Source organism: Chlorocebus sabaeus, chromosome 9 (genome assembly GCF_047675955.1).
Source record: "Chlorocebus sabaeus isolate Y175 chromosome 9, mChlSab1.0.hap1, whole genome shotgun sequence".
NCBI lineage: Eukaryota > Metazoa > Chordata > Mammalia > Primates > Cercopithecidae > Chlorocebus > Chlorocebus sabaeus.
In genome coordinates this window covers 44,614,749-44,625,982 of record NC_132912.1, presented here as the reverse complement: position 1 = coordinate 44,625,982, position 11,234 = coordinate 44,614,749, and the positions used below count along the sequence as shown (strand labels likewise).

Sequence of the window (11,234 nt, the reverse complement as noted above, 5' to 3'; positions counted from 1 at the left end):
CTTTGCGGATGGTGAAGCTGAGGTCCAGAGGAGGGCAGGGGCAGGTCCCAGGCGCTAGGGAGCCGATCTCGGGGCTGGGGTCATAGGGAGGCTCCTGCGACCTCCAGGGCCTTAGAGCCGGGGAGGACGAGAGACTGGGGGCCTTTCGTCCAACCCTGTGGGTGGGCAGAGGCTCAGCCTATGCCACAAGGCAAGCTGCTTCTGGCCAATCCGAGCCGCGGCCCCTTTAAGAAGGGGTGGTGCTTCAGCCTGGCGCGAGGGACGCCGCCAGCCTGCATTCCCCTGGAAGCCGAGACTGCGCTTCGTCAGAGCGAGGTTCGGAGAAGCGCTGGTGGTTTTCATGTGACAGTGGAGGAAGAGGCAGGTCTTGGAGGTAAGTGGAGGGGGCATGGACCCCGCCGGGAACCCTCCTGGCCTCCCTGCACCTTCCTGGCAGCTCTCTGCTCCTTTCTGGCCGCTCCCTGCTTTCGGGCTCTGACTTCTTGGTAGGCATCTGGGCCCGAGTTGTCTACGTGGGGTCGGTTGTGGGGCCTCGGCCGCGGCAACATCTGCATCCCAGACAGGAAGGCTATGCCCCTGTCCGACCCGCGTTCAGTGTACAGGAGCGCCCTGTCCCAGAGCCGGCGGTGAAGCGCCGGACCTGGGTCCCTGTGAGCCCCACGGGACTCTGAGCTGGGATCTAGGGTTATTTTTGATGCCTCAGGACCGTTAGAAAGAGACCTTGCTAGAGCAACTACAGCTGTAGTTTCAATTCTTTGAGGAGTCTCTAGCTATTTAGCTGTTTTCCATAGTGTGTATCGTAGTTTTCATTTCCACCTACAGTGTATGTATGAGTTCCCCTTTTTCGAAAAGCACACCCACATTCCTTTTTTTTTTTTTTTTTTTTTTTTTTTTTTTGCGATGGAGTCTTGCTCTGTCTCCCAGGTAGAGTGCAGTGGCACCATCTCGGCTCACTGCAACCTCTGCCTCTCAGTTTCAAGCAATTCTCCTGTCTTAGCCTCTGAAGTAGTTGGAACTACAGGCGCCCACCACCATGCCTGGCTAAGTTTTGTATTTGTAGTAAAGACAGGTTTCACTATATTGGTCAGGCTGGTCTCAAACTCCTGACCTCGGGTGATCCTCCCGCCTCAGCCTCCCAAAGTGCTAGGATTACGGGTGCGAGCCACCGCTCCCGGCCCCTCCTATTTTGAAAAAAATTTCTAGGAGTATTCAATAAGTGTGAGATTATCTGCGTGTGGTTTTGAATTACAGTTTTCTAATGAATAGTTAATTTTGAGGACCTTATCCCTTATCTGTTGTTAGATTTTATGTCTGCGCAGAATTGTCCAGGTTCTTTGCGACATATTAGATTGGATTGTTTTGCTACTTTGTAGTGTTTTTTTTGTGTGTGTACACATTAGATGACAACTCTTCATGAATTACCTGATTACCTGAAGTTTTTGCCTAATCTATAGGATACTTTTTTATTTGGAAAGTAGTTTTCTTTGCTGTGTAGAAACTTTTCAGGTTGATGTAGTCCCATATGTTTATTTTTGCGTTTCATGCATGTAATATTGGTCACCCATATAAGAAAATATATATCAGTGACAAAGCACTTAATTGTCAATGAGGTTTTTCTTCCAGGGTATTTCTTCCACATTGTGATGTTCTTTATCAAAGTCGGTTGACTATGTCCATATTTGTGTTGGTCATGTTTTTGTCCTCCTTGTTTTTGTCCATAGTTCTAGGTATTTGTTTTTATGCAAGTACCATATATCTGCTTCGTAACTACAACCTGGCAGTGTAATTTGATATCAAGCATTGTGGGTCCTCGCTTTGATTGTATTTCTCAGGATTCCTTTAGATATTCATTACTTTTGGGGTTCCCTGTGATTTTTAGCAATATGTATTTATTTCTTTTAACATTTTTTCACAACATAAAGGTCCATAATTAGGGGTACATTTTCATACATGTAGATTGGGTAATGATCAAATCAGGGTACTTTAGGATGTCTATTCTCTCATCTAGGTATTTTTTCTGTGTGTGTAGAGAACATTCAAAATTCTACCTTCTTGCTCTTTAAAAAAATGTAATCTTGTTAACTCCAGTCACCAGGCTGAGGAGGAGAACACTCAGATATATTCCTTTCAAGTTAAGGTAACTTTGTTTCCTTAACCAATCCTTCCCCATTCCCCCTCTATCTCCCAGACCCTGGTAACCAGTATTGTGGTTTCTACTTCTTTAAGATAAACATCTTAAGATTTCACATGAGTGGTATCCTGCAGTGTTTGTCTTTCTAGGCATAACTCATTAATTACATTTAACATAATGTTTTCCAGGTTCTTCTGGGTTGCTCTAAATGACACTGTTTAATTATTTTGATGGCCAAATAATATTCCCTAGTGTATGTATATGAGAGTTTCTTGATCCCTTTATCTGTGAATGAACAGGTAGGTTGAATGCGTATTCAGTAGTGCTAGGTGGTATGTTATTTCTTTTTTTTCTATTATTTGCAGGACTCTCAACTGTTTTTTGTAGTGTTAATACTAATTTACATTTCCACAAACAGTTCCATTTTCTGGAAAATCATACCAGGAATTATCTTTTAAATATTTTTATCTTTTTGTAATATTCATTCTAGTTGGAGTGAGATGAGATCAGAGTGTGGTTTTGATCTACGTTTTTTTCCATGAGTAGTAATGTAACCACGTTTTTGTAAACGTTGGGTCAGTTTCCTGTCTTCTTTGCACAAACAGCTCCTCAGGTTATTTGCCCCATTTTGGTCTGGTTATGTTTCTGTTTGTTTGTTTGTTTGTTTGCTTTTCTGCTAGCTGGTAGTATTACTGGCTTGTACCTTTTCAAAAATAACCACTTATTCACTGTATGTTTGCCCAAACTTTTCTTTTTTTTTTTTTCTTTTTTTTTTTATTATTATACTTTAAGTTCTGGGGTACATGTGCATAACATGCAGGTTTGTTACATATGTATACTTGTGCCATGTTGGCGTGCTGCACCCATCAACTCGTCAGCACCCATCAACTCATCATTTACATCAGGTATAACACCCAATGCAATCCCTCCCCCCTACTCCCTCCCCATGATAGGCCCCGGTGTGTGATGTTCCCCTTCCAGAGTCCAAGTGATCTCATTGTTCAGTTCCCACCTATGAGTGAGAACATGCGGTGTTTGGTTTTCTGTTCTTGTGATAGTTTGCTGAGAATGATGGTTTCCAGCTGCATCCATGTCCCTACAAAGGACAGAAACTCATCCTTTTTGATGGCTGCATAGTATTCCATGGTGTATATGTGCCACATTTTCTTAATCCAGTCTGTCACTGATGGACATTTGGGTTGATTCCAAGTCCTTGCTATTGTGAATAGTGCCGCAATAAACATACGTGTGCATGTGTCTTTATAGCAGCATGATTTTTAATCCTTTGGGTATATACCCAGTAATGGGATGGCTTGGTCATATGGTACTTCTAGTTCTAGATCCTTGAGGAATCGCCATACTGTTTTCCATAATGGTTGAACTAGTTTACAATCCCACCAACAGTGTAAAAGTGTTCCTATTTCTCCATATCCTCTCCAGCACTTGTTGTTTCCTGACTTTTTAATGATTGCCATTCTAACTGGTGTGAGATGGTATCTCATTGTGGTTTTGATTTGCATTTCTCTGATGGTCAGTGATGATGAGCATTTTTTCATGTGTCTGTTGGCTGTATGAATGTCTTCTTTTGAGAAATGTCTGTTCATATCCTTTGCCCACTTTTTGATGGGGTTGTTTGTTTCTTTCTTGTAAATTTGTTTGAGTTCTTTGTAGGTTCTGGATATTAGCCCTTTGTCAGATGAGTAGATTGCAAAAATTTTCTCCCATTCTGTAGGTTGCCTGTTCACTTTGATGGTAGTTTCTTTTGCTGTGCAGAAGCTCTTTAGTTTAATGAGATCCCACTTGTCAATTTTGGCCTTTGTTGCCATTGCTTTTGGTGTTTTAGACATGAAGTCCTTGCCCATACCTATGTCCTGAATGGTATTACCTAGGTTATCTTTTAGGGTTTTTATGGTATTAGGTCTAACATTTAAGTCTCTAATCCATCTTGAGTTAATTTTCGTATAAGGAGTAAGGAAAGGATCCAGTTTCAGCTTTCTACTGATGGCTAACCAATTTTCTCAGCACCATTTATTAAATAGGGAATCCTTTCCCCATTTCTTGTTTTTCTGAGGTTTGTCAAAGATCAGATGGCTGTAGATGTGTGGTATTATTTCTGAGGACTCTGTTCTGTTCCATTGGTCTATATCTCTGTTTTGGTACCAGTACCATGCTGTTTTGGTTACTGTAGCCTTGTAGTATAGTTTGAAGTCAGGTAGCGTGATGCCTCCAGCTTTGTTCTTTTGACTTAGGATTGTCTTGGCAATGCAGGCTCTTTTTTGGTTCCATATGAACTTTAAAGCAGTTTTTTCCAATTCTGTGAAGGAACTCATGGTAGCTTGATGGGGATGGCATGAATCTATAAATTACCTTGGGCAGTATGGCCATCTTCATGAAATTGATTCTTCCTATTTCCATTTGTTTGTGTCCTCTTTTATTTCACTGAGCAGTGGTTTGTAGTTCTCCTTGAAGAGGTCCTTTACATCCCTTGTAAGTTGGATTCCTAGGTATTTTATTCTCTTTGAAGCAATTGTGAATGGAAGTTCATTCCTGATTTGGCTCTCTGTTTGTCTGTTATTGGTGTATAAGAATGCTTGTGATTTTTGCACATTAATTTTGTATCCTGAGACTTTGCTGAAGTTGCTTATCAGCTTAAGGAGATTTTGGGCTGAGACAATGGGGTTTTCTAAATATACAATCATGTCATCTGCAAACAGGGACAATTTGACTTCTTCTTTTCCTAACTGAATACCCTTTGTTTCTTTCTTTTGCCTGATTGCCATAACCAGAACTTCCAACACTATGTTGAATAGGAGTGGTGAGAGAGGGCATCCTTCTCTTGTGCCAGTTTTCAAAGGGAATTTTTCCAGTTTTTGCCTATTCAGTATGATATTGGTCCTGGGTTTGTCATAAATAGCTCTTATTATTTTGAGATACGTTCCGTCAATATGGAATTTATTGAGCGTTTTTAGCATGAAGGGCTGTGGAATTTTGTCAAAGACCTTTTCTGCATCTATTGAGTTAATCATGTGGTTTTTGTCTTTGGTTCTGTTTATATGCTGGATTATGTTTATTGACTTGCGTATGTTGAACCAGCCTTGCATCCCAGGGATGAAGCCCATTTGATCATGGTGGATAAGCTTTTTGATGTGCTGCTGGATCTGGTTTGCCAGTATTTTATTGAGGATTTTTGCATCAATGTTCATCAGGGATATTGGTCTAAAGTTCTCTTTTTTTGTTGCGTCTCTGCCAGGCTTTGGTATCAGGATGATGTTGGCCTCATAAAATGAGTTAGGGAGGATTCCCTCTTTTTGTATTGACTGGAATAGTTTCAGAAGGAATGGTACCAGCTCCTCCTTGTACCTCTGGTAGAATTCAGCTGTGAATCCATCTGGTCCTGGTTGGTAGGCTATTAATTATTGCCTCAATTTCAGAGCCTGCTATTGGTCTATTCAGGAATTCAGCTTCTTCCTGGTTTAGTCTTGGGAGAGTGTAAGTATCCAGGAAGTTGTCCATTTCTTCTAGATTTTCTAGTTTATTTGCATAGAGGTGTTTATAGTATTCTCTGATGGTAGTTTGTATTTCTGTGAGGTCGGTGGTGATATCCCCTTTATCATTTTTTATTGCGTCTATTTGATTCTTCTCTCTTTTCTTCTTTATTAGTCTTGCTAGCGGTCTGTCAATTTTGTTGATTTTTCCAAAAACCAACTCCTGGATTCATTGATTTTTTGGAGGGTTTTTTGTGTCTCTATCTCCTTCAGTTGTGCTCTGATCTTAGTTATTTCTTGCCTTCTGCTAGCTTTTGAATGTGTTTGCTCTTGCTTCTCTAGTTCTAATTGTGATGTTAGAGTGTCAATTTGAGATCTTTCCAGCTTTCTCTTGTGGGCATTTAGTGCTCTAAATTTCCCTCTACACACTGCTTTAAATGTGTCCCAGAGATTCTGGTATGTTGTATCTTTGTTCTCATTGGTTTCAAAGAACATCTTTATTTCTGCCTTCAGTTCGTTATGTACCCAGTAGTCATTCAGGAGTAGGTTATTCAGTTTCCATGTAGTTGAGTGGTTTTGATTGAGTTTCTTAGTCCTGAGTTCTAGTTTGAATGCACTGTAGTCTGAGAGACAGTTTGTTATAATTTCTGTTCTTGTCCATTTGCTGAGGAGTGCTTTACTTCCAATTATGTGGTCAATTTTGGAATAAGTGTGGTGTAGTGCTGAGTAGAATGTATATTCTGTTGATTTGGGGTGGAGAGTTCTGTAGATGTCTATTAGGTCTGCTTGCTGCAGAGATGAGTTCAATTCCTGGATATCCTTGTTAACTTTCTGTCTCGTTGATCTGTCTAATGTTGACAGTGGGGTGTTGAAGTCTCCCATTATTATTGTATGGGAGTCTAAGTCTCTTTGTAAGTCTCTAAGGACTTGCTTTATGAATCTGGGTGCTCCTGTATTGGGTGCATATATATTTAGGATAGTTAGCTCTTCCTGTTGAATTGATCCCTTTACCATTATGTAATGGCTTTGTCTCTTTTGATGTTTGATGGTTTAAAGTCTGTTTTATCAGAGACTAGTATTGCAACCCCTGCTTTTTTTTGTTCTCCATTTGCTTGGTAGATCTTCCTGCATCCCTTTATTTTGAGTCTATGTATGTCTCTGCATGTGAGATGGGTCTCCTGAATACAGCAGACTGATGAGTCTTGACTCTTTATCCAGTTTGCCAGTCTGTGTCTTTTAATTGGAACATTTAGTCTATTTACATTTAAGGTTAATATTGTTATATGTGAACTTAATCCTGCCATTATGATATTAACTGGTTATTTTGCTCGTTAGTTGATGCAGTTTCTTCCTGGCCTCGATGGTCTTTACATTTTGGCATGTTTTTGCAATGGCTGGTGCCGGTTGTTCCTTTCCATGTTTAGTGCTTTCTTCAGGGTCTCTTGTAAGGCTGGCCTGGTGGTGACAAAATCTCTAAGCATTTGCTTATCTGTAAAGGATTTTATTTCTCCTTCACTTATGAAACTTAGTTTGGCTGGATATGAAATTCTGTGTTTAAAATTCTTTTCTTTAAGAATGGTGAATATTGGCCCCCACTGTCTTCTGGCTTGTAGAGTTTCTGCTGAGAGATCTGCTGTTAGTCTGATGGGCTTCCCTTTGTGGGTAACCTGACCTTTCTGTCTGGCTGCCCTTAAGATTTTTTCCTTCATTTCAAGTTTGGTGAATCTGGCAATTATATGTCTTGGAGTTGCTGTTCTCGAGGAGTATCTTTGTGGTGTTCTCTGTATTTCCTGAATTTGAATGTTGGCCTGCCCTACTAGGTTGGAGAAGTTCTCCTGGATGATATCCTGCAGAGTGTTTTCCAACTTGGTTCCATTTTCCCCCTTACTTTCAGGCACCCCAATCAGATGTAGATTTGGTCTTTTTACATAGTCCCATACTTCTTGCAGGCTTTGTTCATTTCTTTTTCTTCTTTTTTCTTTAGGTTTCTCTTCTCGCTTCATTTCATTCATTTGATCCTCAATCGCTGATACTCTTTCTTCCAGTTGATCGAGTCGGTTACTGAAGCTTGTGCATTTGTCACTTATTTCTCATGTCATGGTTTTCATCTCTGTCAATTTGTTTATGGCCTTCTCTGTATTAATTATTCTAGTTATCAATTCTTCCACTCTTTTTTCAAGATTTTTAGTTTCTTTGTGCTGGGTATGTAATTCCTCCTTTAGTTCTGAGAAGTTTGATGGACTGGAGCCGCCTTCTCTCATCTCGTCAAAGTCGTTCTCTGTCCAGCTTTGATCCGTTGCTGGTGATGTGCTGCGTTCCTTTGCAGGGGGCGATGCGCTCTTATTTTTTGAATTTCCAGCTTTTCTGCCCTGCTTTTTCCCCATCTTTGTGGTTTTATCTGCCTCTGGTCTTTGATGATGGTGATGTACTGATGGGGTTTTGGTGTGGGTGTCCTTCCTGGTTGTTAGTTTTCCTTCTAACAGTCAGGACCCTCAGCTGTAGGTCTGTTGGAGATTGCTTGAAGTCCACTCCAGACCCTGTTTGCCTGGGTATCAGCAGCAGAGGCTGCAGAAGATAGAATATTGCTGAACAGCAGGTGTACCTGTCTGATTCTTGCTTTGGAAACTTCCTCTCAGGGGTGTACTCTACCGTGTGAGGTGTGGGGTGTCAGTCTGCCCCTAGTGGGGGATGTCTCCCAGTTAGGCTACTCAGGGGTCCGCAACCCACTTGAGCAGGCAGTCTGTCCGTTCTCAGATCTCAACCTCCGTGTTGGGAGATCCACTGCTCTCTTCAAAGCTGTCAGACAGAGTCGTTTGCGTCTGCAGAGGTTTCAGCTGCTTTTGTTGTTGTTGTTGTTGTTGTTTAGCTGTGCCGTGTCCCCAGAGGTGGAGTCTACAGAGACAGCCAGAACTCCTTGAGCTGCTGTGAGGTCCATCGAGTTCGAGCTTCCCAGTGGCTTTATCTACTTAAGCCTCAGCAATGGCGGGCGCCCCTCCCCCAGCCTTGCTGCTGCCTTGCTGCCAGATTGCAGACTGCTGTGCTAGCAATGAGGGAGGCTCCGTGGGCGTGGGCCCCTCCTGGCCAGGTGTGGGATATAATCTTCTGGTGTGCCTGTTTGCTAAGATCCTTGGTAGAGCGCAGTATTGGGGTGGGAGTTACCGGATTTTCCAGGTGTTGTGTGTCTCAGTTCCCCTGGCTAGGAAAAGGGATTCCCTTCCCCCTTGAGCTTCCCAGGTGAGGCGATTTTCAGTTGAAAATGCAGAAATCACCTGTCTTCTGCCTGCCCAAACTTTTCTTATAATTTTTAGTATACTTTTTCATTGTGTTCATTGTTTCCTTTGTTGGGCCCAAACTCTTTGGTTTGAGGTGGTCCCAAATGTGTGTAATTTCTTGGTTAGCTGTGCTGTTGTTTACTAATCAAGGAAAAACAAAATCAGCAAAGCAGTCCATTGTCAATTATTTTTTTCCCTTGTATTTTTGTTACTTTTTGCATACATGAGCAAAAAGTGAGCATACATCCGAGTATATGCACATCCCTAAGTATATGCACACCTGAGGTTGTCTTTATAGTAACTTTATGGTTGCAAGTTTTGTGTATAATCATTAATCCTTTTGAGTTGAAATTATTGTGTATTTAGTACCATAAGAGTCTTGTATTATTCTTTTGCATATGGATATCTAGTTTTTGAAACCTTTTCCATTGTGTCATTTTGGTGGTGTTTTGAAAAATGTGTTCACTCTATATTCATTTGTTATTTGTTCACTCTATATAAATTTATTATTGAGTGTCCTCATTTTGCTTATTGGTCTGTGTTTCTCTGTGTATGCCAGTAACATATGGGTTGGTTAACTAGGGATTTTCATTTAATTATAACTCAGGGAATGTGATGCATCCTGTATGGTTTGTATTTCTCAGGATAGCTTTGGAAATTCAGGGTGTTTCACATTTCTGCATAAATTTTGGCATTGTTTCTTTATATTTCTTAAAACACTATTTGCTATATACTAAATGTATATAATTAGAGGGTACAAGGAAGATTTTGATACATGTATATGTTGAGTAATGATAAAGTCGGGTTATTTAACATCTCTATACCTCATATAGTTAATATTTTTTGAGCAGTAGCAATATTCAGAATCTTTCCTTCTAGCTACTTTGAAACATATGATACATCAGTGTTAAGGCTAGTCACCCTGCTGTGGAATGGAAGACCAGAATTGATTACTCTTTTCTGAGAGTAAGTTTGTACCCATTACTGATTCCTTCCCAGACCCCCTCCACCTCCCCGGCAGCCTCTGGTAACCCCTATTGAACTTTCTACTTCTAGGAGATAAAACTTTTTTCAGTCTACATGCCTGCGATCACATGGCATGGGACTTTCTCTACCAGGCTCATTTTTTAGACCTGATGTTCTCCAGATTTCTTTATGTGGCTGCAGATGGCAGGATTTCCCAAAGCTTTGTGGCTGAAACATATTTCGTGGTGCATCTGTACAGCAGTTTCTTCATCTCTGCAGCTGTGTACGGACAGGTAGGTTGGTTCTGTACCTTGGTCACAGCTACAAGTGCTTTAGTACCCACGGGAAGGCAGATAGTTCTCTTCAACCTAGGGATTTCAACTGCTTCAAATGTGGAACCAGTGGTGGGGGCTGCAAGCTGACATGGTAGTTCTACTGTGAATTTTTTCAGGAACCTCTAGCTGTTTTTTCATAGTGTATATACTAATTTACAAACCCACCAGTAGCGTGTAAGAGGTTACCCTTCTGTAAATTTATACTGGCTGTCACCTTCAAACATTTTGTTTTGTTTGTTTTTGATAGTATTCATTCTGAGAGGAATGAGATGGAATCTTGGTGTGGTTTTCATGGACATTTTTGTGAGGATTAGTGATGTGGAGAAAGTTATTTGAGAAATCCCCACATTGCTTTCCATGGTGTCTGAACTGGTTTGCATTTCCACCAACAGCAGACCAGCATCCCTCTCCTCCTCTGCCTCGCCGGCATTCATTCTTGTGGACTGTGTCATAATTTTCATTCTGACAAATGTAAAATGCTCTCTCATGGACCTTTTGCTTTGCATTTTTCTGATGATTACTGAGGTAGGGAAATGTTGTCCTGTCCTTTGGTAGCTGTAAACCTTTTGAGATGGCGTGTTTTCATGCCCCTTGCCCTTTTTCTTCATTGAGTTTTTGTTTTGCTGATTTATTTACTTAACATATTTGAGGTACATTCTTGATATTAGACTTTATCAGGTGCATATGTGGGAACATTTTCTCCCATTGTGTAGGCTGTCTGTTTACTCTGTTGGTAATTTATTCTGCTGTGCAGCAGCTCTTTTGTATATTAGGTCCTACTTGTCAATAATTGTTTTAGTTGCACTTGCTTTTGGGGACTTAGGCATATCCATGCTCTGCCAAATCCTCTGTGAAGAAGGGTATTTCCTAGGTTCTCTTGCAGGCTTTTCATAGTTTGAGGTCTTGCATTTACATATTTCATTCATCTTGAGTTAATTTCTGCACATGATGAGACACAGGGGCCCGCCAGTTTTTCTTCTGCAACTGGCTAGACATTTATCCCAGCACCATAGAGGAGGGAGTCCTTTCTCCAAAGCTTAGTTTT

At 41.1% G+C, this 11,234-nt stretch overlaps 1 long non-coding RNA gene across 4 annotated transcripts in view; it reads left to right on the top strand.

Annotated features, from left to right (window-relative positions):
- Positions 1 to 268: 268 nt before the first annotated feature.
- The window catches only part of LOC103215729 (uncharacterized), a 197,651-nt gene continuing 186,685 nt past the window's right edge, over positions 269 to 11,234 (top strand). For all 4 annotated transcript variants that reach the window (XR_012093912.1, XR_012093913.1, XR_012093910.1 and 1 more), the window contains exon 1: positions 269 to 373. This is a non-coding gene — a long non-coding RNA (uncharacterized lncRNA). The remainder of the gene's footprint in view (positions 374 to 11,234) is intronic.